Source organism: Numida meleagris, chromosome 2 (assembly GCF_002078875.1).
Source record: "Numida meleagris isolate 19003 breed g44 Domestic line chromosome 2, NumMel1.0, whole genome shotgun sequence".
NCBI lineage: Eukaryota > Metazoa > Chordata > Aves > Galliformes > Numididae > Numida > Numida meleagris.
In genome coordinates, this window is record NC_034410.1 from 95,910,972 (window position 1) to 95,937,499 (window position 26,528).

A 26,528-nucleotide genomic window follows, 5' to 3' on the forward strand; every position below is an offset into this window, starting at 1 on the left:
GAATACAAATTCCAAAACCGAAAATAGAAGTCTGTTTTTCTTTAAAAGTTTTTAGAGTGAGTAGCGAAGACGATACGGAAATTGGGATTCAGATTTTGGTTTAGATACAAACTTTTAAGTTAAGGAAATTCAGATGGCAATCAGCAGCTTAAGTAGAGAGAGATTTCAAGGCTTAAATCTTGTAAAAAACAGCAAATATACTGACTGGCTTCGACCAGAAAGGCTCCCTGCACAAATTTAGCAGGCTGTTTGCAAGCTATCAATTTAAGGATTGCTATCTGAACTGTTATCCAAGTAGGGACATAGCAACTACCATGGCTTAAAAGGAATTTTCATAAGTCTCATGAGAGGTTATGATTTATTGACCAAAAAACTCAAACAAAATCCCCAAACCAGTTTAGGCTGGCTACAGTTGGCTTCTTACGAGTTACAGGATTAAGTAATGGTCACAGTGAGTCTATATCAACTTATTTACGCGGAACGTACTCTGGTGAATTAACGTTAAAAGGTCTTTTATGGAACAGACAATCATTAGCCTCAACGCCTCTTTTAGACAAACCTTTTTTCACATCCCTCCAACGGGGGAAAAACACAAACCAAAACGTGTCATATGCAGGCACATTCAGAAAAGGGATAGAGCCTAAGCGAAGAATTAAAGATAGAAGCTCTGGAGCAGTGTTTCTGTATGCAACTGCGTTTGAGGAAGCGAGTGAGGTAATGGGATGATTTAATGCTAGCGGGAGTGTCTTTTTTGTTTTTATTTTATCAAAATTCTTTTATTCTTTAAGAGTTCAAATTAGAGCTTCGAAAGCCTCTTTTTCTATCTAGAGCACACATAAACATTAAATTCTGTTTACATTCTTAATTATAAACATGAATTGAAAATCCCTGGTCTATCTCCAAACCCAAATCAGTTTGATAGCATTCAAATCAATGCTTACAGTCTGGCACTTGTTGCTTCCCTAGCCTCAGCTCTGTGCCTCCATCCTACCGACATTGCCTCGCAGCACTGCATCCCTCAGCCCCACGCACCCACTGCTAGAAAGTGAAATGGAGACGCGGTGCAGCCTGAGCGTAGGAGAAGCAAGAGAGCAGAGGCAGCCATCCCTGCAACCACACTGCACGTGGCTCTGCTCATCTCTCCTATCAGCGAGAGGATAACAGCATGCGAATACAAAGCTCAGCCCTGCCTCAATGTAATTCAGAACGTTACATAAGGACTTGATAAACAGAGCAGGCAGCTAGAAATGAGATAACCGAGCAATGTGTATATTCAGCTGACTTCGTATTTAGATTCCCAGCTAGTAAGCTGTGACTGTGATAAAGGCAAAGAAAATGGCTGTAAATGCCAATCTCTAAAGGCATTCTCGCTCCTTTTAGGGCTCCTCAGTTTTTAACACTGTGTGCAGGATAAATGTGTCAAAATTTTTGAGTATGACAAGATTACATTTTGGATTTGCGTATTCCTCTCCTGCTTCTGAAGAGTGAAATGGAAATGATTCGTATTGTAATACAGGAAGAATTTCAAAATCATTTTCCTACCTACCTATAGCTACACAGGGCAGGCCGCAGCTTTAACCTGCACCTGTAGAAACATACTACAAACTGCACCATGCTTGCAGCCTTTCTCAGCTTTACAATGTTAATTCCAGATGATTATTAGGGCAGAAGCTGCCAGATACATTATCTAAGTGTTGCCCTTAGCATGCTGTTCAAAATACATGTGCAATGTCATAATCCCAGAAAAAAACTCACAATCCCTAATGCATACCTTTTCTGGTCAGGAAAACAACATTTAAAATGTTAATTGTATCTGTTGCCTCATTAGTAAGCCAGGCGATGGAAATAAAAGTGTGAAAGTGAACTGAAATAGCTTCACACCAATAAGCAGTTACTGAAAATGGTATATTCTGAGTCAAGTAAAAATCTACTGTTCTAAAAGTTTAAAAATATGTAAAAATACAAGTGTACTGCCCTGGAACGGCAGCTAGAAAAGCCAAGGAAAGGAAAGAAGGAATGCATGGAAAGCACTGATAAAAACAAAATGAAACAAACTGAGAACTCCAAATGAAGGTTTAAACTTCTAGAAACTTTGTCTAAACTGTACCGAAAATACAGACCAAAATGCCCATTGCTGCTATCTGAAGCTCCCTTCTGCTGGGCCCTCTTCCTTTAGAGAAAACAAAGTAGTACTCATAGCTAGCCTTCCTCCAACTTCCCCTATGAACAAGATCCGCTGGTGGGTCCAGGCAACCACTGCCCCCATTTCTACAAACTTCCACATTTCTCTAATCCTATTCAATGTCCTGTGCTATTGTATTTCTAAGTGGCTTAACAACACATGCCAGTATTTTTCATGACTCCTCAGAGGGGCGGCTGTTACTTCTCACCCATTACAATCTTGGTTCATACACAAGGCACGAAGAAGAAAAAACAACCCTGACCTCTTAACTTTGGTATGACTGGGCTTGTACTTTCTCTTTGTGAAAGTTACAACCTTTTTAGAACCACAACGACTTTTTGGCTGCCCTACACAAAAAGAAAGGAAGCATCCTCCCAGCTGCCATGTGAAGTTGTACTTCTCAAGAAGACAAGTTTTCAGTGATTTTATTTTCTTAGGAAAAATAATCTGCTGTGCAGGAGTCCTTAACTGATGCAAGGAAGTTGCATGCTGTGAGATCTAGCTCGTAGCCAAAAAACAGGTCCTGTGGCCACCAGGACAGCTGCTGCAGACTTAGGGTTGATAAAGCAGCGGAACACAGAGATGTATTCAACCACTTTCCTCCTTCTGGAGCTGGCAAAAGGCTTTATGGATCACAATTCCATACCTTGTTTTGTCCTGTGCTCAAGTGTGGGGAGAAAGAGAGACCAAATCCATCCACATGTGCAATTTTAGAGGCTTGTCACAGGTCACCTCATCACCCGCACCTACTTGGGTGGGGAAGGAGTTCTGGAAGTGATCTGAAGTTTGACTGGTGTTGGCCCTCCTCAACACAGAAAAGGTTATTTTTTACTGTAAATCTGGGAACAATCTTCACACTGGTGTGCATTTATTGAACACAAACATTGCATACATGTGAATTACACTGATGTCGGTTGATGAAACTCTGCGCAATGTGCAATCAATATTTTCCATAAAGAGCTACTGTATAATTCAAACATGCTACTGTTTTTGCTACATTTCCTGGCCCTCAGAATTTATTCTAGTAGAGGTATACATTAATTTACAGAAATACATTCATTTTGGAGGACAAGCTGCTACACGCACACACATCAGCATTTCCAATATCAGTTGGAAAACCCACAGTGAAAACAGCAAGGGCAGTTGAAAATCTAGTGATAACTCTGGAAGCTGTTCACACACAAACCTTAAATACAGACATGATTTACACTGGGACTACTCACTGTATGACAGAGTTCAAGCCTCACTAGAAGAAAATATGTTTGTTAAGAGTTGTTATCACAATTTGTTGCTTTCCTTCTCTGTTCAACTGTACCACAAATAGATGCAGATCTTTCCTACCAGGTTTCAACTACCATCAAAAGCAACTGAAATAAAGTAACTATTTTAAGAGGATTAAATACTGTATGGCAGTGAAGTCCTATGCTACTTGTGTTCTTACACCATAATGAATTCCCCTACAGAAATCAAAGCTACCCAAAAGAGATTTTTAAAAGGTCAGCTCAAACAAGGGACATCGTAAAAAATGGAAAGAATATTGAGCCTGTTTAAGGAAACGATATTTCTGAACTAAATAGCATTGAAAATCATTTGTACTTTCACGACAGGCTTTCCAACACTTATGAAAAGATTCTTTTCTTTCTGGAAGTCCTCTCTTTCTTCTTCTCTAACTCCAAGGACATTTTGTTGTCCCATCTGCAGTACATGGTGCAAACTGCTGGACACCAGAGCACAGCAGCACTGGCTGCGTGAGAACACAAGGAGGCTGCATCGCTGCTAAGAGCACAAGAAGTCGCTCCCAGCATAGCTTGTGGGTGGGACAGATCACTGAATACGTCTCTCTAAGGACTTTTCTACTCTAGAAAAACCCTTTCTGGAAAACGCTTTTCAGAAGCGATCTTGTATCAATATAGCTGTATAAAGGATGCGACTCCACGCTCTTTTTCCAGTAAAACCTCTCAGAAAATGGCAAGCCTTTTTGCTAAGCATAGCCCATTTGGGTCTATTGCTTAGTAAGCCTGAAACGGACAGATGGCTGATGAGATTGTAATATTATCTAATCATCAGGAAATCAAATAGCAGACATAATCTTAGCAGTCAATCCTACTGATGAACCCTCAATTCAAATACATACTACCTGTACTGCTGTATGCATTAAAACAAGAAACACCTTCCTGCAGCTATTCCAAAAGCTGTAACTACAGATTATACAGTGTTGTTCATTTTGGGAGGCAGATTATTGTATCCAACAGTAGCTCTGAATGGTCACTTTCTCTCCAGGCCGTTGAATATCTGGAAATGTATAACAAACAGCCACAACACAAACTCTTCCAGGAGACAGGGTGGCTTCACTGTTTTACTGTCTTCTCTGATGTGTAAGGGAAATGCAGCCTTAACTAGCAACATTTGATGTGCTGTACAAAAAGAATTGAGAAGGACCAGACCTGTATCTGTACTGCACCAAACACTTTCCGGGAAGTAATGAAAGCTGTACCGATACTCTAGACAGAATAATGATGTCTTTGGCAAAGAGCAGCACTAACAATTATTTCACAGCAATCAGAAAGACGAACTAATACCTGTGACTGCACCGTACTGAAAAAGCCTCTGACTCCTTCAGAATAACCTTTAACATCAAACACAAGACAAGCTTTTACAAGGTCTTAAGGAAGGCACTACACCTTTCTCACAGGTATACTGAAAGACACAATGAACTACCCCAATGCAAAAAAATAACGCATTATCCAGAGTAAAGCTACAGCTCCAAGCACTTTTTCCTGATCTAGATTGCCCTTTTGCTTCCTCTGTGTGAATAAGGAAGACAAAAGTCAGAAGAAACTGAAATAATGCATAACAGAGACAAAAAATCAGCATGATACATGATTACAGCCTGCTGTGAGCAGCTCAGAAATTGAGGAGAATGCAAACAATAGCACATGCTCTATGATTTGGACATTGAGAATTCCCTTGACTCCTATTCATATGAGCAAGCTATTGAGAAACACTGACATTTGGGCAATAAAAAAAAAAACAAACACGCCACCAAGAGAACATTGATTTCCCAATACAACTGCCATTGTAGTTCTCCTAGCTGTAAAATGATTCTTCCCCCCCTCCACAGATGATTTGTCACAGCAGCTTTAACTGGCGCTGACAAGGAGCCATTCACAGCACTGTGCATTGTACAGCATTTACAGACCGATCCTTAGGAACACATCTAACTGTACTGCAAACTACCAACAAGATAAATACTAAGCAACGCACCATGATTCCCAAAAGAGAAAGCAAGAGGAAAAAAAAAAAAAGAAGAGGAATGCTTTCAGTGTAGTCCCATTTTTCAAATAGAGCAAGATATTACAAACAATGGCCAAAAGATCCCCAAACCTGTATAATTTCCCTAAATGGGTTTACCAAAAGGCCTGCTGTAAAACTGACAGTCAAATAAGATGAGCAAAAAAGCAGCTTCCACACTGTTTTATCTTACCATAATCAGACAACTTACACTGTCAGAGAAAGTATCAACCTTGAGCTTTGCAAACAGAATACAATGCAACACAAGCACAGTCATTCCAAGAAAGCAAAGACAATTTACATCTAATTTAATTTTGCACAAGGACAGAAAGTCATGCAGTGACTTGGAAGGATTTTTTTGGTTTTGTTTTTGAAATGAAGTAAGATATTCTAGAAATACACAGGATAGTAGACTGTCACACTTCATTTTGCAGTCTGCAGAATGTCTCTGACATTACCTGACTACAGTATGAAAGTGCAGATCGGTTTTATACCACTCCTTGGCATACTCTTCTGAAAACCATCACCCCAACATATTGTATAGAGATTACATTATGTTATATATAAGTATTATATGTTATATAATACATAAATATTGCAGCCTGTTTGATACCTACGAGGTAGAGACCAAACAGTGCCTTGATGAGGCATCAGTATAGGGGAAATCATTTAGAGGACTGGAAGGCAAAATGAGGGATTAGGGGCAAATTACCAATTAGTGTGCAGCAGCGAGTAGGCAGGAGGAAGGAAAGCAGCTTATTTTCAGAGCCCCCTTAACTTCTCAAGTTAGTAGCAGATCTGGAAGACATGACTCTGGGGAGAAATTTTCTGTATTGCCTGTTTTGTAACACACACATTTGCTCACAGAAGTGCATATATGGAAAAGAACGGCATTTTCAGTGCAGAAAACTGCAACTAGTAAGTCACTTCTTGCTCAGTGCACTGATGAAGACGGAGATGAGTAAGGGACTCACAGACTTGCATGGGTAGCTGTGATTGTATTACATTTAACCCAGAAGAGAGATGAGCTGACAAAGTTCTCAAGTTTAAGAATGTGAGCAGCTACAGGGCAGGCGTGCAAAGGCTAACTGGGGGCCTCATCACAGAACAAAAGACAGTGGGAGAGCTGGGAATGGAAGGAAGCACCTCAACTGCACGGCCAGCTGCCCCATCGTACACACGCTATCCACCATCACATTTTTACTAGCTCAAAACCTTCCACTGTTGATGGGAAGCATTTTTGTTGCTGTTACTGTTCATAGCTTGTTAATTTTTCTTTCATTCACACTCCTCATTGGCTTCAAGCGCATCACAAACAGATGATTAATTTCAACGCCCTCTTCTGCTTTCACTCTGAGAAACAATTAGAATTTGATTATTTCACCTTTTAGCAACAGAGGAATAAACGGAAGTCTTCACATTCCTCAGACACCAGCTAGTAATAATAAGCTTCATCCAACTGGCCACTTTAGGATTTAAGAATTTCAGCCGAGGACATATCACTGGAGAAGAAAAGGTCCTTTCGATTGAAAATGTAGTTACTTACAGAAAAAGAGTATTTCACACTTCAATGAATATTTAAAGGAATTATGGTTCTAGCAAGTTTCTTTCCTGAAACGAGGCTCTACTTGTTACTTTAGTTCTGCAAGGCTGTCACCATCTGAGAGCGAGTAAGATTAAGTACCTACTTACTTTTAAACTATATAAAAATATAAGCAAAATTGCACATAAAAACCTAATATTTGAATTGTGAATACTCTGAATACTTATGCACACTATGCAATGTTTGGGAATTTCCAGCATACTTCTCTGTGGTTTTCTGATGGACTTTTTTCACTTGAGAGCCATGCTGTAAGAAAAAATTCATTAAAAAACCAGAAGTTCTGTTCTGGACAAAAAGCTGATTTCTCCCTTTTTCCTCCTGCTGATGTGTTTTGTCTGATTACATCAGCAGAATGAGCACACATCGTTTACCTTACAAGAGAGGTGGTGCTGTAAGTGAAGATCCCAAAATGCTGAGGTCTTCTCTGTGCTAGGTTATGAGCTGCCTTGTGGAAGCGATCTGTGATGTATGCCTAGAGTGCCAAGAAGCACTGTACTGAATCCTCCCAGGGATATGGTAAGGGTTTGCACTCACAATGCTTTTCAGCTGCCATTATTTCCCTATCTGATTTATGGCTGACACCTAGTAGGAAGCAGACTCATTTCAAAATGAAAGGATTACAGACTGTACTGCTGAATTTGTTCTAAAATGAAGCCTTTTCCCTTCTTTTCCTCGTCCCCCTTTCCCCCCCCACTTCTTATACTCACTTAACTTTGTGGTTCCTCTGGAAACAGTGCTCTCTGTGTCACGCATGCCTAGATCTAGTACTTATCAAGCAAATGGCTACATATGACACTGTTCCTTCATCACAAGGTATGAAGAAGCCGCCACATGTCTGGATGAAGTGGAGCTACCACAACAAGAATTATGTAGAAAGCAGATTCTTATCAATATATTTTTTACAGAAGAATGAAAAAAGCCCCCTAATGTATTATGAGCAGTATTATGAAGAATGTAACTGCATTAAATAATATAAGGGTAATTTACAATTTGGGTCGGATGGGTCAGATTATGGTTTGCTCCCTAACAGGATGCAGTAAGAAAATACAGATAAGAACTTCCTTTAGTGTTTAAGTGCAAAGCCTTTAGTTCATTGAAAAGTTACAGTGCTAATTTTTACAGATACATGATAATTTCTAAATCCATAGCTCTGTATTCTGCATATGGAAATTACATAAAATAGAAAGTAGAAAATCATTTTTAAAGAAGTCAAAGGAAGCTTGGAAATAGCAAGTAAAATGAGCCACCTTTACAAGTCCAAGTAGACAGGTGAACCTCATTGTTTGTTGACCAAACTGACACATTACCTATCCATCTCAAGAGCCATATCATAGCAAATGGTTGATCTGTCATGAATAAAACAATGAACAAACAGAAGTGGGTAAAGCAAAGAAATGGATCTACAGATTCTATTAGTAGGTGGAGAGAAGGAAGAGAAACACAAATGTCAGCAAACAAAAAAAGAAACAGTTGTAATTTGAATCAAGACCACAGCTAAGTCAGAGATCTCTGCATCAGAACAGACTAAAAGGACAATGCAACTGAAATCCTACATGCTGGATTCTGCTTAAGACTTTCAGCCACTGTTGCAGTAACTGTTGCACACGTGTAAAGTAATATTGTAGTTCTTTACATAGGGCAGAGTAAGAACAGATTTTATGTTGAAATCTCTTCAAAGCACCATGACAGCAAGATATGCCTCTGTCTCTATTTCAGGAGATAAAACCGAAAAACATCAGTAACTTGTAACATGTAAGGGGCTGGGGAAAGCAAGCAAGTTTTCTGAAGAAGTTACAGTCTTTCATAGGTTTTCAGCCTGTCAAGGTACATGAGGATACGGAGTGGTACGTCTATATAGCACTGATCTTGCTCATTTTTTGAGGTGGTCTCATGCACTGTCTTAAAGCAAAGAGGACAGTAACACACCTGTTAGAAAGGAACCTCTCCCCAGTGCTCTGAGGTCCACAGGATAAGAAGACTGCAGTCAATCCTATTAAAAGTAGAATATAAGTGGGACCTTTCACTGGAAAAGTCTTTCAATTTTTCCCCCATAAAGAACTAGAGTTATGCCTCCAGCAACTACTGCAGAAGGCAACTATCTTCTGGAACAATGGAGCTAGGTGAGACGAAGAAACCAGTCTTGCCTGGGGAGAAAGACACTTGTTTTAAGCTCATCACACACACTGAAGTGTTCAGAAGATTAAATATTTTGGAACTCTTTCTGTTACTCTCTTTCTAAAATTTAGAGAATGTCTTCAGAATATTATTTTTTGCTGGATTTTTTTTTAATTTGTTGTCAGTGGTATTTATTTCCTTATATATTTCAGTTTTCATGGTCTCCATTAAATCCACGATAACTTCACAATAACAGTGCTAATCTCATTTACTCTAACTGCCTTTTAGCCGTGCTTACCACTTGCTAGGAATGCAGCAGTATATTTCCTCACATTTCTGAACAGTCATCTGCACTGTGATTCTTCATACAGTGAGGAAATGGAAGACTCCCCCCAGCACAGTTTTTCTTTGGTTGTTTTCAGGATTTTTTGTCTTTTTGTTTGTTTTCCATGTCTGTTCTGCTCACTACTGACATTGCTTAGAAAGCCTGTCACTGTGCAATCCCTTACATTCAGCATTCTGTCTCCACTGAAAAGATGTAAGAGACTACTTGCAAGTTCCAATGCCTTAAGACTTCACTCCTGCCTAAAAATATGTGGTGTTTTATTAACTTTGCCTTGCTTGGGAATCCTGTATTCATTATCTTCGCCCACTTACCATCTTTTACTCCTCCTTTTCCACCCTCTAAATAGTCACGGCTTCTTTACAGAGCATTCCTAAAATCAATTATAATCATCATATAATCATTCTTTCAACATATTGTTTATTATGATGAGCTCCCTGCCAGATGTAGAGTTGTTTATTTATAAATAAGCTAAAAAATGTATCTGAATAAGCTTTAATAGAGGTCTAACCCTTGCCAGTTTTACATAGTGTAATTTGATGATGATTACTTCTACCTTATTGTCAGGTCAAAAACCTAAACTGTTGACTCTCTTGCTTGGAACTGATTGGAACTGATGTGCACTCTGCACCGCAGTCTCTTCTCTCACACCTTACAGTGACAGCCCTGCAGGCATCAGTGTATAATGCACGTTAAATAGTCCTCCACACATGTCTTAACAGAAAATGAAACTGGAGGAAACTAGCGTACAGCAGTAATGATGCTGATACGTTGACACTGACCTATAGTTTACTGTGATTGCTGCATAATCAGGATTGCCAATTTTGTTCACTGTAGTAAATATTTGTAAACTGGTACCTGTTTCTTTTTATACAAAAACTTTTCAAAGCAGAATCCAATACGTTAGCGGAGAAAAAGCAGTATATGACACATGTATCAAATATAGTTTCTAAAATTCTAACAATGTAAGGCAATATGCCAACAAACTCAATGAACACAGAAGTTATACTGGATTAAGAAGTTCCGTCACCAGCACAGCTTAGTTCTGTTTTTCCTAAATAGAACAAACCCTAGCAGCCACCGTTCTCTTTCCTCACTCTAACACTCTGCTGCTCATTAACAACCTATTTTTAAATAATTTGGTACAGTAGCATTGGCAAATGCAAGCCTGACACAGTCGTGACATAAATAAGTGAAGTCCAAGGAATTACACCCTTGCTAATCATTATATTTCTTCACAAAGTGTTTGGAAAGAGATTTAATTAATGAATAATTATCCAAAATCTGTATCATCAGGCTTCCCAAATGCTCATGTCCAGAATGCAGATTTTCTCAACTTCAAATACGTACTTTAAAACAGAGGAAAGGTAGAGATGGCTTCTTCTATACATACAAAAAAAGGAAGGAGATGAAGGAAGGGAGTCAAGAAGAGTATTAAGTGTGTCATCAGTCTTCAGTCAGAAGAATGTACTAAAATGTTATTTGAATATTCATTATAATTCATTTCTGCAATAAAGTATTTGAGAAACAAAAATATACCCCTCAACTTCCTCTGCAACATTCATGAAAGGAGGCTATATCTGAAACCTGTTCTCAGAAAGCCTAGACAAATGATTTCAATATTCGCCTTTTTATGTGTTAGTCGTAACTGCTTAAGACCATTGTCTTTTTCTTACAAGATGAGGAATTTTCAGTGGTGTAAGATGAAGAAAACACTCATTTTGGAACCAATTCCAACACAAATGAACATTTGCAAATTTTGATTTCAAAGACAATTATTTGGTGTGCCAATTATACAGGAAGTCTACTGACACACTATTACACATATTTTCTTTTCCACTGCTTTATTTATACTCGAATAAACTTTGTCTAAAAACCCACCACTGTAACACTTCTAATCAATTCAGAAAGAATACTTTTACAACAGACACAAACTGAAATGGCTTCTCTGAAGTCAAATAAACTTTTTCAAAATTCTGGCAGTATCATTGTTGTTCTGTATTAAAATGAACAAAATTAGATTTAACTTAATTACAAGAAGTAATGAGACACCGTTCAACTCTTAGTCTCCCAGTCTGACTTACCTTAAAATTGGGATTACAACCAAATTGACAAATACTAAGACTCCATCTTGGTTTAGTCTGAGGTGTAAAATTTCTTTTTCAAGCACAGGGGCTTAGCCTCTACATTTTTCCAACACAGTATAAACTTTATTTTGTTTTCTTATTTCCTAACTTCTGCATTCCATCGTTTTTCTATTTTCAAATCTGTTGGTGTAGCACTAACTTAGAAAAACGCCACCACCCAAATCCTGGCTTCTTGTAGATCCTAACATAAACAAGGCTGAGCAAGTACACTAGTTCTGAGGAGCCCATGTCTCCAGAGATTGGTCTGTGAGTAGTTTGCCTCGGAAGAAAAATGTCTTTTGGCCTTTCATGATCCTGTGGTGTGAAAACTTTCTACTTGGAAAAAGAAAAGCTGACCATCTCTAACTGAAAAAATGCCTGTAAAGGATAAGGAAAGTCAGACCCCAACTGTAAACAATTTGACGGCATCCATATAACCTAGCATTAAATTTCCAGTACTCTTCTGGAGTACTCCAGCTTCTCTTTTAAACATTCGACTTACAGGTATTAAAGTTATAATACCGTAACTGTATTATTTAATATTTATTATGGAAACAAATGCTTCACAGTAGGTTCGGTTTAAGGCAACAGAATACGCAACACACTTTTCTCTAGCAAATACTAAAAAAAAGAGAAGATCTCACTGAAAAATCTAAAATACATTTGTGTTACATAATAATAAGCTTATTAAGAAGCTAACATATTATTTAACCAACTAATCTTTTCCATCAAGAAGATGCACACATTCAACGAGTTGTAAATGAACAGATCAAATTAAATTCCATATAAATCAACAGAAATTGGAGAAGCGGAATAAATCTAAGTGACTCAACGTTCTCAAAATATAATAAAGCTGGCTTTGGCCATACTTTACCCATGCACACACTGTAGCAGTCCTAAACCAAGGAAAGCACATAAACAACACTAGAGCTGACAGAATGACACACAACTTCCTTCTGAGATGCACTTATAAATCCTGCATGCAGATTCCAAATAACCCACAGTTGCAGTCTGACTTCATTTGAAGAAGTTTTTAGATACTGACACCAAGCAATGACTCACAATGAAGACATCCAGAGTTAAACTGTATCAGCAATGATAACTGTACAAGTTTTACTCTTCCTTGGACTTGGAAGCAGCAAATACTGAGTTTTAAAGGTTCTCTGTACTGGTAGTTATCTGTACTCTAGGTAGACATCAACTTTCAAGGCAACTTTCAAGGCCTGCTTTTTAACAACTCAATTATTTCATGTTGGCATGTTTGAAGCACACTTCATATTACAGGTAGTACACTCAATTCAAACGAGACAAACCTCGATGAAATCCAATCCTACGCCTAAGTCCTCCCTTGCCCTCACTCTGCATCCCTGATGCTGGCCGTGGCCACCAGTCACACTGGCCCACTGTGCCTGGTCAGTGACTCAGTGCTGTACCAGCAGCTCTTCACCTCAGTCCTCTAAGCTGTGGTATAAAGTAAACAAAGGCTCTTTAATAATACATGCAACAGAATGCTCTTTCTCTGTGTTAAGGGACACCAGCACTTTGAGAGCCTGTACACAGAGGCTGATCCTAAGAGTGTTGACTCTTCGGCAGGTTTTGCTCAGGCTCTAAAAATGCTTGAACTGTGTATTATTGGTGCATACAAACCTCTGCAAGTCTGCAGTTCACCTCTGAGGCAAAACAAAAATCCAAATTTAATACGGGATGCTAACACAGAAAAGTAAATGCAGACAAGCTTAACTGATAAACCTCTTTTTTTGCTTCAGGGATCATATTTCCAAATGGGACAGAGTTGCTCTGGTGGACTAATATGCATCTACTATGACAGTGTGTATGCAAATAGTCTGGAAAAAAAAATAAGAACAGCATTAATGTGGATTCTGGAAAACCTTAAAATGTTTTTGACTGGGGAGGTAAAAACTCCTTCCTCAACAGAAGTCGGTTTTGCTGTATTTTTTAAAAGAATCCAGCAGTGTTTAAGAAAACATCTTCAAAAAAAGATACTTTCATGTGTTTGTCGTAACTCCAAAAATCAACACTCATCAATACTCAGTGACTCCTTTCTCTTACAGACCCAGCTCATTCTTACCACAATGACTGCTTTGGCAATAAAGTATCAGGGAGGAATAAACACATAAAATGCTGTTGACTTCTGGTCTGAAGACCTGACTTACTCAGCAGATGTTAAAATGCAGGGGAAAGAGGAAGACTTCGATACTTCGATGAGGAAGATTTCAATGGCCTCAAGTTGTGCCACGGGAGATTTAGGCTGGACACTAGGAAATTCTACTTTTCTGAAAGAGTGGTCAGGCGCTGGAATGGGCTGCCCAGGGAAGTGGTTGAGTCACTGTCCCTGGAGGTGTTCAAGAAACATTTAGATACAGCATTGAGAGTCATGGTTTAGTGGGGTTATTGGTGGCAGGTAGATGGTTGGACTAGGTGATCTTGTAGGTCTTTTCCAACCTAGCTAATTCTATGATTCTATGATTCTATGATACCATGGCATTTAAAGTTACGTATGCTGTCACAGTGGGTAAGAGAAAACTTTCTGATATTCTGCATGGCAAAAGAAACTGTTATTACAAGGGTTTTATTTTTTTTTACTTGCCCTTGTGAAACCAATCACTTCTGTATGACCAGAGACATAGAATAAATCCAAATCCTAATTTGGATGCTTTATTTATCTGTGAAAGGAGAAAAAGACAAAAAAGACAACTATACTAACTACCTCAAATTGAGGGTAAGGCATATTTCAGTTTTCTGCCTTACATTTTCAAACTTTCTGCCTATTCCAACACTGCAGAAAACATTGCCATGCACGCAGAAGCATGTGGGAAAACGTATAGTTTATTTTATGTTTGAGCATCCCATTCCGAGCTGCTAAAATGCTTCTCCAATTGTAATTAGTTTACAGTAAAAATAATACATCATATTAATATTTAGAAGATGGATAAAGTGATGAGTTTATAACCTATTTTCACTCTTATTTTTCAACTGAGAAATATATAGTTTTTTTTTCCTCTAGGTATAGAAACCACTTAGTTGAGGTGGCTAAATTAGGCAGGTGCATGCCCATATGCCATCCCACCGGAGACTGGTATTTTCATACTTCATAAGAACTGCGAATACAAAGGCATTTTGGGGGTTTTTACAGCTGCTTCTCCACAGTTTTGTACTTCTAAGTAATACTACTGTAAGATCAAGGTCATGCTGGTCACAATTAGATTAACAAAATCTAGACAGTATTGGTTAAGTTTGATGCTATTTTTTCATGATTGGTGGTAAAAAGGGGAACAACAACAAAAATTCTCAAGAGAAGAAATGGTTATTTCAGAAAATTCTCAGTGTATATTTTAAGAAACCACAATTCTGCCTCTCTAGAGCGTGGTCTGCTAGTTAGTAAACAGTGAAAGATGCAAGCATTACACACTGCAGAATGACTTTTGTCCTATCTGGCAAACACCTTTGTTTAGAAGACTCATCAGTAAGGCTGAAGCAACTATTCTGTAATTATAATCTTTTTCTTTTCCCTATCATTAAAAAACAATTCACTGTTTGGTTAAGGTTTATAATTTAAATAAGGTAAATGGAGAAAACTTGTTCATCAATTAACCACAGAAAATATGCTTCTAACTTAAACATTCAATTTTTACAGTTGAAAGTGAAGGAAAATGAAGAAACTTCATAATCACAGTGAGTTATCTATATGTGAACCAAAAGTGAACTTCAGATGGAAGAAAATTAAATTATTATAGTTTTCATGTATCGCCATCAAAAATTCAGGAACACACAGTATTAAACATTTATCATCAATTAATTCTTCACATATTTTCTCTAAGTAAAAAGTATAAAGTCCTACACTTATTAAGTCATTACCAAATCTAAAAAGAATGGCCAGTTTTTAGAATAATACTATTTAGCTTATCATCAGCGTGTTTAGCTTAATCTATCATACATATACATGCATTACAATGAAGGAAAATTTATTAAAAATAAAAAGCAAAGATGGAAGGGGGTTCAGAGCTGCCAATCAAGAGCACATTTCAGCTAGTAGTTTGAAATCACAGTCATACTCTGCTACATTTGAAAATAAATGTTCCAACTGCATTTAAAGCACTGCAAAATGTTCCAACCATGTTTCTTTGATTGGTATGCAGGAGAACCTCTTAACCTGCATAATCCTTCAGCCACCCCCTCCCACTCTCCCTCTGCTCTCTCCCTTTCCACAACAAATGCATGATTTCAGCAGCCGTATTTCATCAGTCCATTCCCCCTTCAATAAGCCTATTCGAGAGACACACAAAGAAGTACCACAGTGTCTTGAAAACAGGCAGGTATTAAGAAGCACAAGAAGAACTTTGCCACCCAGTCTGTGCATTTCAAACTCCAGGCTGGAGGTGAGCACAGAATCATAGGGGTGGGAAGCGACCTCTGGAGATCATCCAACCCCCCTGCTCCAGCAGGCTCCCCACAGTAGGTTGCACACCCTCCCAGGTGCATCCAGAATCATTCTGAACACGCAGCAGTGGAAAGGAAATAATTCTGGATTTTTTTCCTCAAATGATGACATCATACACAAATACCATACCGCTGTTCCAGGGACAAAAACTAAATACTTACATTCCTAAACATCTTTTCCTTAAATGGTGCAGATACTTGGATAACTCATCTTTGCCACTTGTCAGTTGAAAAACAGATTGCCAGACTAATGATTTCACAGACAATACATCTATGTCATCTAGAAAACAACAGTTTGTTATTCAGCTGTAACCGCAGTTGTATTTTCTGCTGCAGTTTTGCCATGCAGTACAGTACGCAAGCACACCAGGTCAGACTCCTCTGGCCTCATTCTGGCCATCTTCCTGGAGAAATTAAATGATGACGAAATGGCTCTAAGTCCCTTCAGCAATACAGAGTGGGGGTGGAATCACTCCTACAACCCAGTACTCTGAAGAAACCTGGGACCAGCCAGAGACAACACAAATCCAACTCAACTTCCAGGTATCTACATTGACAAAGACAATATGACATGAGATATGTCAAAAATCTTTGATGGGCTGCAACAATCAGCCACTAACTGATACAGTCAATCACTGATGACAGTTTAATGCAAAATATTAAGCAGTTTGTAGAATTTTTCAGCAAATTTTCAACTCAGATCTCAAGAGTGCCCAAGGCACTATTTTTCCTCACATTTCAATGATCTTAAATTAGGCAGAACTCAACAGTATATGATGATGGAGAGGCACAGGAACAAATGCATAAAGGAGGGCACAATCCCCCAGTTTAATCCTATATATACAGTGGGGATTTTAAAACAAACAAAAACACTGAGATGATAGAAAACACCTTTTCGGCTATTTGACTACCAAAGCTGGAAAAGCTGAAGCCTCACGCTTTGTCAGAAAAGAAAAGCTGCTTGCTGCCATCCAGACACCGATAGCTATTACTGTATATGGAACTTTCAAAGGAGATAGAACTAGTAACTAATAAGCACCCTGGTCTTGAAAAGGTTAATTATCAAGAACTGTTACAGGTAGATTGGATTCATTGGAAATTGGTGTTGGGAGGGCACTACAGGAAGGACTTAGCTGTCATTCAGTCAGCACAGCCTGTTTGTGACCTCTCTGTGTGAGAGCTTTAGCAAAATCCAATTTGGAGTATGATGCAGCCAATTCTAGCAAAATCCCTAGAAGAAATAGCATTAAATGGCAAATCCTGAAGTCACACAAAGTGAAAGTATATGAATTACCCTAATGCTTATATTTATTTGCCATCATGCACGTAGCCTGTGTACATATCAACAAAACAAGGCTTGAGTGGTATGCCAGATAAGACACAGAGACACAGATAATGATGAAGTAGGCTTTCTGACCTCATATTGCAAGAGGGAATTGAGGGACAATTATATCCAACACTAATGATTAAGTCTTATATCTAGAAGAGAGCACAGTAACCTAGAGATATGCTTAGTTTCAAGATGTGCTGCTGAGACAAAGAAAAAATAAGTTATCACACATCAGGAGTTCAATCTATGGACAACAACTCAATTTTTTTCTTTAATTACTTCATCTAATATCTTGATAGATGCCTCACAGGTTGGCTGAAACCCTTCTCAAAGATAGAATAACTGCAAAAAACAAAAACAAACAAACAAAAAACTTGAGATGTGTCCTGTGCATGTATATTAGCTTAAATATAAAATCAATTTTCTTTGGCCAAGCTCACATCCCTTCTGTTTGCTTGTCTGAGAACTTGAATAATCAAATTTCATTAGCACAAATGTTTGTACAGAGACCAATCTAGGCCTTCACACTCAGGAGTGGCATCTTTCATAAGGTAAAGAAGATCGGTGAGCAAACTGAGATAAACTATTGGCTCAGAGCAGTGTTCCCTTAATCTCTTGGTTTAGCTCTTAAACAGAGAAACACAGCAAGCAGAAGAATAACCTTTTGAGCTACAGCCCCCCACATGCCCACATACAAACACATATGATTATTTTGTGCGAATGCAACGAGACAAAACAAAACTCTCAAACCTTCCAATAAGTCTGAGAGTAGGTTTTTTCCTAACAAAGATGCCTTGAGCAAACTGTATGTGACCTAGCAGAAGAGCCACATTTTATGCTTTTGTGTTTTTTTCCTCCCTAATTCTTGCGTACTCTTTTGCTCTACAAACCACTACCTCTCCCTGATACTGCCTAATCGCTCTAAGTATCCCCACACCTCATGTCTCATCACTGCAACCAAATTTACCCAGTCAACTGAGCAACGGATATATGAGTAACCAAAACCAAGATCACTTAATTCTTTATTTTAGCAAGACAATAAATGTACACCACCAGACCAGGAGTCCCCAGTATTCTCCAGTGCAGGCTCACATTCTACAGAAGTCTTCAACTTCACTGCTATCATTGGGCCCATGTATTAGTTTCTAAGTAAAAAGTAACTTCAACAGCTTTTCTGGGATTACGAAAGAAGCCACCAGACAGTGCACATTACAGTTGACAGTGAAGAAAGAGGACTTTAAAAGCAGAAAACTTATCACTAGCATTAGAATGAAGTCACTCTCTTACATGTATAATGCCAAATAGGTAATAAAAACCTACAACTCTTCTGCAACGTATGCTATCATAAAAGAAAGTGTTATATTTCTTCAAAAGCTCAGCAATTAATTTTCTTAGAAGATGCAAACAAATTTATGAAGACACATAATCAACTCATCAACTTGTCTTTATGTAAATGAAGGTCATCATATCCAGACCTTTACTTCTGTTGATCACTTCTATATTCAAGGAAGTTTGCCTTGCAGTTCCCTTCCACAGATCCAATAAAATTTGGTCTTCAATAAAAAGCATGTAGAAGATAAAATATTTAAAGATGGATTTGCATTAATCTTACAGCAAACTATTCAGTTTTTAGGAAACTATTTCAGAATAACACGAAATTTTTAGCGAAGATACTTAGGTCTACAATATATATACTAGACAGTTCAATGCCAAGACAGTACTAAACCACACACAATCTGAGAATCTCTTACAAAGCTAAAATTTACTGAATATACAGTATGAGAATATTTACATAATCACAGTAGTTTTAAATAAGTTGAAGTTAACTGAAGTAAGCCAAAAGAGTTATCATCATAGACAAAACCAACCTGCTGAAATCTAGGTAAGCTGGATGTTAGTCCAACAAAATAAAATTGAGTTTTAAAATTAAATTAAACTTGAAATTTAACTTGAAAGAAACATTAAGACAGAAGACAGGGCAAACAATAACCTGTCAGTGTTACGGTATTAACCAAGAAGAAACAAATATTCAAAGGTCATTAAGGAAAAAAAAAGGCTGAAAGTAGTGCAGTATTCTCCCCTCTGAGAGTAACTTAAATACATTTGTAGTTAGTGAATAAGAACAACTCAAATCTTTGCACATGATCTATCTACTCTTGTTAGAGCACACGGTCTCCTGCTTGGTCACAGTTTCACATTGGGTACTAGCAACACAATAAGAAGTGCAGATGTATGGAGCAGTCATGTCAGAATATTAAAATGGCCCTGATTTTCATTTCCACAGAGGATCAGTACCTTGGTAATTTAAAGAGGCATTAAAGATCAAGGAAAAACAACTTTCAGGCCCAATGTAAATAAAGAATTTGCCTTTGTGTCTTTTTACTACCTCTCTGTCCAGCAAAATATTTCTCCCGGAGCAATAAAGAAAATCAGGTTAAGTTTTAAAAACACAGAAGCTCTGTATCATACCCAAATTAAACTATTTTAAAATACACTGAATTTGTAACTTACTTAACAGTCACCAAGTTGCGTCATTGACTTAATAATATGCTAGGAACACTTTTCAGTATTTTAAGTCAGCAATCCAATTTGTAATCCAATGGTACTTCTAATGCAAGCTGGGATTTTTTTTTGTTTTGCTGCTTTTTTAAACGAAGAAATTAGTGGTGACCTACTGATAATGTTCTTCCTGCACTAAAGTAAAAGACCGGGATTTAGCTAACATCCTGAGATGCTTTCTCTCATTGGTCTGTGCAATGAAAACAATGGTGATGTTTTAAAAATCCCACAGTAAACGCACGCATCAGCATTGCTTTCCTTCCTCACTTTTTTTTCACTCATTAAATACCATGGACAGGTTCTAACAGATATGTCATCCAGTCCTACTGAACCAGAATGACCGCATTCTCATTGTCACCATTTTCTATGTGCACATAGCAAAACATATGTGCATATGAGAACTGTATTTCTAACCTAGACTTGTCTCATATGCTTCAGCAACAAGGCAAACATCACTCCACCACTCTGAATAAGATCCAGAGCCCAAAGATATTCTTTTGGGTAAAGCAACCACTGCTGTACAATATACAAACACAAGCATGCAGCAAATATATGATGGCTTTACAATCTCTTTCCTTGACTATCTTAGTACCATTTTAATTTTTAAGGAATGGTGGAGGGGCAGATATCAACACCTATGAGAAAGGGGCTGTTTGATCAGGTCAGTGACACAGGTACTCCTGAGTTTCAAGTCTCCATGCTAAGACTGAAGGTTTGAAAATGTGGTCAAGTTGCTTAACTGTTACATTTTCAGGTATATCACAAATACAAAACACAAATATCCTCAAGGGATATTTGAGTATTAAACGCTACTTACTACTACAATGAATGACTCCACCAAAAAAAAGTCAGTTAGAAGAGGTGGAAAAGATACATAGAAAAAAAATAACAACAATCTTCCCTCAAGCTTTTAGAAAAAAAGTAGTAGAATTTAATTTTACGTTTCAGGACAGCTGACTTCATTCTAAATCTGCTTTTTTTAGAATTTGTGTTTTGTTTTTGAACAGGCCATGAGACTTAATCTTCTTCTTGTCAAAATTTGTAGTTAGGCAACATTTTAAAGGGAAAGCACGGTACCAAAAATACCACAGTGTCTTTGGCTGGTTCTTTAAGGCTCTTTTTCCAAAGACTGGGAGCCACATGGGCCTTTACTGATCGGTACAGCAAGCTTTATATTCAACTACTATAAATGTATGTCATTATTTGATTTTATTGGTCCGAGATCTTACTTGAGTGTATTAATAGATATCCCAAAAAGTCAGCCTGGACCTTCCAGCAAGCATAGCTGAGTTCTGTACCATGGTGGTGCTGGGGAAATGTGCAGGGTAGACCCACTGATCACAGCTCAGGAAAACTTTCTGGTTGTCTTTTTTTTTTTTTTTTGTATTATACAGAACCACTGCCCGTCTGGACCGTTGCCAGGTTAATGTCCAAGCTTTGGTAAACTTAATCCACTGAGGTCAAATGAGTTCCTTCCTACACATACAGATTTTTCCCTTGCTTCCATGTGCTGATGAATCATCACTGGATCCTTCTCTTTTCCCAAAATAGTCTGGAACGAGGGAAAAGAAAATATGATCCACAGCCCCAAAATTCCCTGTTGTGGCAGAAGTACAACAATTCCTTTAGCTACACAGGTCATTTTCTCTGCCTGAGCTTAGGCACTGGGAGCAGAGAGGACAGAAAAACAAAACACTGAGTGCTACAACAGACTTGTGGTATTGTTACTGACCACACTGTTAATTAGACAAATCATAACACACTGGAGTGTGTTCTCTGAACACCCTAAATCACATAGCAACTCTAACAGTATACATTTTTGCAATAGCTGTTCACATGAAATGTGTATTTTTGGTTGAAGTCTAACTCAGAGCTAGGTTATTACCGGGGACAGCACAGTGCCGCAGTCCCGGCATGTTAATGTACTACTTCCCGACTAATCTATTTCATCAGTGTACTATGTATTTATGATTTGCACCTCCACAGTCTTCTACACACCTTTTCTTAGAACGTTCCCAATCACACAAACCTGTTTGAGGGTCACCGCCGTGTTACGCACAAGTGTACTGCTTGACTTTATGTATATGGAGAGAACAACAAACATAATACAACTTTACTGAAATACTGCTTATCATTTTTTCCCAGAGTATGCATTAGAGACACAACAGTAATGCAGGTATGCATCATGTTTGGTAAAAATCACAGAAGTTTTAGTGAAATGTGAAGAAAAACAGCTATTTTCAAGCACTGCCTGGGTCACAGAATTTAAAACACAGCGTTTTCCTTATATTGGTTCTGAATTTTTAATGGTTTCAATCAAAATGATTCTGTGCGTATCTATTTCAAACAATGTAGATATTTAAAATTATTTAATTTGATGTTTTCTTTCACAGTAGCTTTCATAAACTGATAAGTACTGGAAGCAGAATGTTTAGTTGTATCAAAAAGGCAGACTACAATAAAACCAGCAATTAGAATTAGAATGTTAACTGCTGCATTCCAAAACTCCCAGATCTTGCAAATACAAATATATTTTTTAACTTTTTATAGACAATTATATATTTGGCTATTAAATCAATAAAAAGAAACACTTACTACTGTGCACAGTCAATCAGTTGGTACTCATTTGACCTCTCGAAGCATGCTTTCACGCCTTCATCATCCCAGAGCTTTTTCGCATGTTCAAAGAATTCCTGAAAATTGGAAACACAACAAGTAAGAGAATATTTCTTAATCTTTCGAATCCCCAACCTAGATTTGTTGCTGTTTCCCCCAACCTTCCTGCTTTTAAATTTTGTAGAATGATAAATTACACCTTTAAGAAGGAAAGGAAAAAACATTTATTAACTGGTTGCTGACAGTTTCCAGTACATGGTACGTAATGAAGACAGCCTTCAAAATTCCTACCAGTCCACATGTAAAATTTAGTCTAAGGACAAATGTTGGCTAGAAGCACGCTCACTTCGTTTTTAACTGAATTTAAACTTCTGCCATGGAAAGGCCAGGAAAGTGATGCAAAAGGTTGCTCAGCATATAACTTCTCAGAGGAAGAAGCAGCCTGTAACTTTAAAAAGATTGTGTAATTTTTCCTGAAAAACACAACTCTCCGCTGTTCACTATTTTCTCATGCAACGTAATTCAATTGCAAGAATTCAGAGCCTTTGCTCTACACCGCTTCCTCTGAGCCTGGCACAACATACTTTTCCTAGCAATCCCAAGCAACCCAGCCCAGAAATGTGTGCCGACCAGCTTATTTCAGAATTATGTGATCAAGAAACCACAGCCATCCTCAGTGATGGTGAAGCTGCAGCTCAGCTGTATAAAACACACGGGCACAGAACAGTGGGTCCAACTCCAACTGACAGCCTCTTCACTCCCTCTGCCCTGGATGTAGAGCTTCGTGCGCTCCAGCTCTTTTTAAAGTTGGGCGTTATATTTATGTTAAATCTTTCTAAAATTAAAGAAAGTTAGACAAACCAAAGAATCTGTATTTTCCTTTATTATGTCACTGAGTCTTTCTCTGAAAGCTTTTTTTCAGAAGCTTTTCAACTTTAGAGAAAAGTAGATGCTAAAGCAGGTGTGGAAAATCTGCACAGAAAATCTTGGAAGAAAAGAGGAAGCATGACTGGAGACTGGCAGATAGATACTTATATTGCCCTTGGAATGATTTCTTCCTCATGATGAGGACGTGTTTATCTTTCCTTGTTATTTTAGTGACTTATGTAATGATTGTTTAGAACACTGCAGATCCACCTTTTGAAGATGGGCTATAGCTATTATAAACTCTCTGTTCCTACAGCAGAAAGAAAGCAAAAACAAGCCCAAGAAAGGACAAGTTAACAAACCAAGTAAGTAGGACAAAATGGACAAATGTAACAGATAACACTGCTGAAAGAAACAAAAAAAGAATTGGAAAAGCAAAAGGAGCAAACTCAAAATGATAAATTCCAGAAATTGTGGAACACTCTTCCAAGTTGAAACTTCTGCTTGATTGCTATTTAGCCCATCGACCAAATGCATTCACTTGCTGGCATCTCTGTCTAAACACAGGCAACTTTGCTTGAAAGAAAGCGCCCTGCATGAGCAGCAGGGGTCCCAAGGGAAAAGGACTTGGCTGTCCCACTGTGTGGAACTGGCTACGTGAGGCAACTACGGTATCTGTGTTCCCCTCAAAGGGCCTGAACACAGCCCAGCCTTCCCTGTCTTGCCATCCGCCAGCACGTGGGAGCTCCCATCCCTGAGGGGAATGGTTTTGGATCTCAAAAATGGCTCCATTCAGCCTCCGGCAGCCTACAGGATGGGAATGAGAAGAGGTCAAGGATATCAGTGTGAAAACTTCCTTTCCTATGGGATGGAACGGACTGAGAGATGGATGCAGATGTGAATAAATACATTAAGTAAAAGAATGAAATTGAACAGCTATGGCAGTTTCTAACTTCACTTCTGTTTTTTACATCCTTTGTATGACCTTTATTTACCCTAAAAATCTCTTCTGAAGAAGAGACAGTTTTCTACTGAAAATAACTCTGCTTCCAAGACCCTACAAACATGTTGTAAATACACAGCTTCCATGCTATATGCTTCAAGTATTTCCACCTGACCATTATATCTCAAAGCAGTCTATTTAAAACAACTTTCAGGCTTCTAGTCCAAAGCAAATCCTATAAAACAGAGCAAATATACTTACCTCATTAAAATGTACCGATCGACTGCAGAGGAGTACACTTGCCTGCAAATTGCCTCCCACACAGCTACCCAATCCTTCCTTCCCAGGTGACTAAAGCCTTCCAGAAAAATCTTGCTTCATTTCAAGACACCAAGTACCACGATCTAACTTTTCACACTTGTTTTTAACCCCTTTCTCTTCTTTAAGTGCTTCAGCACTTTTTTCTCCTCCTCAGCTGCTGAAGGCTCCCACTGCACACAGGACAATGATGATGCTCACACATACCAAAAATGTATCTACTCTGTCTGGGCCCAACCTGCCCTCTATCACAGAGGCAACATCCTCTCAGAGCAGCAGCCATATTTGGCAATGCCTGCTCTGGGGAAGCTCCAGGGTCTTTCAAGGGATGGTGAAGGCAGATTTGCTCTACCTGATAAAAGAAGGTGGGCTAAAGCTTGGCCATTAACATTTCGGTCAGGCAGGGAACTAGAAGCAAAACATTACCTTGGATTAGTACAACATAAATCAGATTGCGTGGGTAAATTGTGACCTCAGTAACTTTGAGAATCTCAAACTAAGATTTTCTTAAGGGTGCTGATTTCTAGGAAGCAGTTATCCAGAAGATCTTAAAAAGTCAAAAGATCAGGTCCTCTAAGAAATCTCAGCTGGAGCATAAGAGGATGGCAACATGAAAAATCACCAGGGACTTCTGATGCTCTCAGTTTGCAAACAGACATGGCTGACCTCTCTCGGATCAAAGTCACTGAGATCTACTAAAAATATTTAGCATACTGAGAAGAACCAGGAATAACATACTATGCATAAAAGCACAAAAACACCTACATCGTAACATGTCTATGAAAACAAAGCAGAACAGAACTGTTCCACCCAAACTTCTCCTTAGAGACAGTGGCAAATATTTGCACCTATTAACACACATATAAAATAAGCCCATAAATATATATAATTTGATACAGCATTCTAATTAAAGCATTAGAGAAGTAAATGATAATGCCTAAGGTATCACAAACGGATGTGGTCCTGGGCAGAGCGATCTAGTGGGTGGCAACCCTATCCATGGCAGGGAGTTGGAACTGCATGGTTGTTATGGTCCCTTCCAACTCAAGCCATTCTCTGATTCTATGATGATTCTGTTTTGCAAGACATACATATTTACAAACCCTCTAAATATCAGAAAGTGATGTAAACAGGTTATGATTTTTTTTTTTCAAAATAAAGTAAGCTTGAGAAACACCCTTGAACTGATGTCACTAACATAAACGGTATTATATTTTTACCACATTTTAAAAAGGTGTTGGATAACTATTTCTACTTGCCCACTCCAAGGGCATTCTAGGTAGAAGAAAAAAATGGAGGGAATATATTCCTACACAAAACATTCTAAGAAAACAATACAGATAACAAATACACATGCACTACAGCTAAGTCTCAACTTTATCCTACCTGAAGATACCTCATGCTCTTAAGATTTATTTTCCTTATGTTGGAAACAAATTTACTGGTAGGTTACTGTAGAAACCTCTTCCCTCTTATAATTCCTACAAAAAATTTTGAGTATATATCAAATGGAATTGTTTCACTTTCAGCTGCTTACATTAGGAATACATATTAGTGAAAATTAAACAGTGACATATCTTCATGAACAATTCTTTATGTATTTTGGAATTGGAACTTTTCTGCTGACTGCTTTACAAACCACAAAAGTTCATGCCAGGTCAGTAATACAGTTTTTATTCTTTTAAGATCCTTTCCTGTCTTACTTCCAGATGGAGCATACATTTAATAGCTATCCTGATGTCACCTTCCAGTCTCATAGAAGCTGCAGTATGGAAGA

At 38.2% G+C, this 26,528-nt stretch overlaps 1 protein-coding gene across 2 annotated transcripts in view; it reads right to left on the bottom strand.

The window, feature by feature from the left end:
• Positions 1 to 26,528, bottom strand: part of GNAL (G protein subunit alpha L) — a 95,272-nt gene that overhangs the window by 33,670 nt on the left and 35,074 nt on the right. Inside the window, exon 2 of one of the 2 annotated variants that reach the window (XM_021388709.1) lies at positions 22,603 to 22,700. The gene's annotated coding sequence lies outside the window, so the exon portion shown is untranslated. Of the gene's footprint in view, positions 1 to 7,447; positions 7,545 to 22,602; positions 22,701 to 26,528 lie in introns of those variants that run through there. The other variant, XM_021388710.1, reaches the window with a different exon arrangement.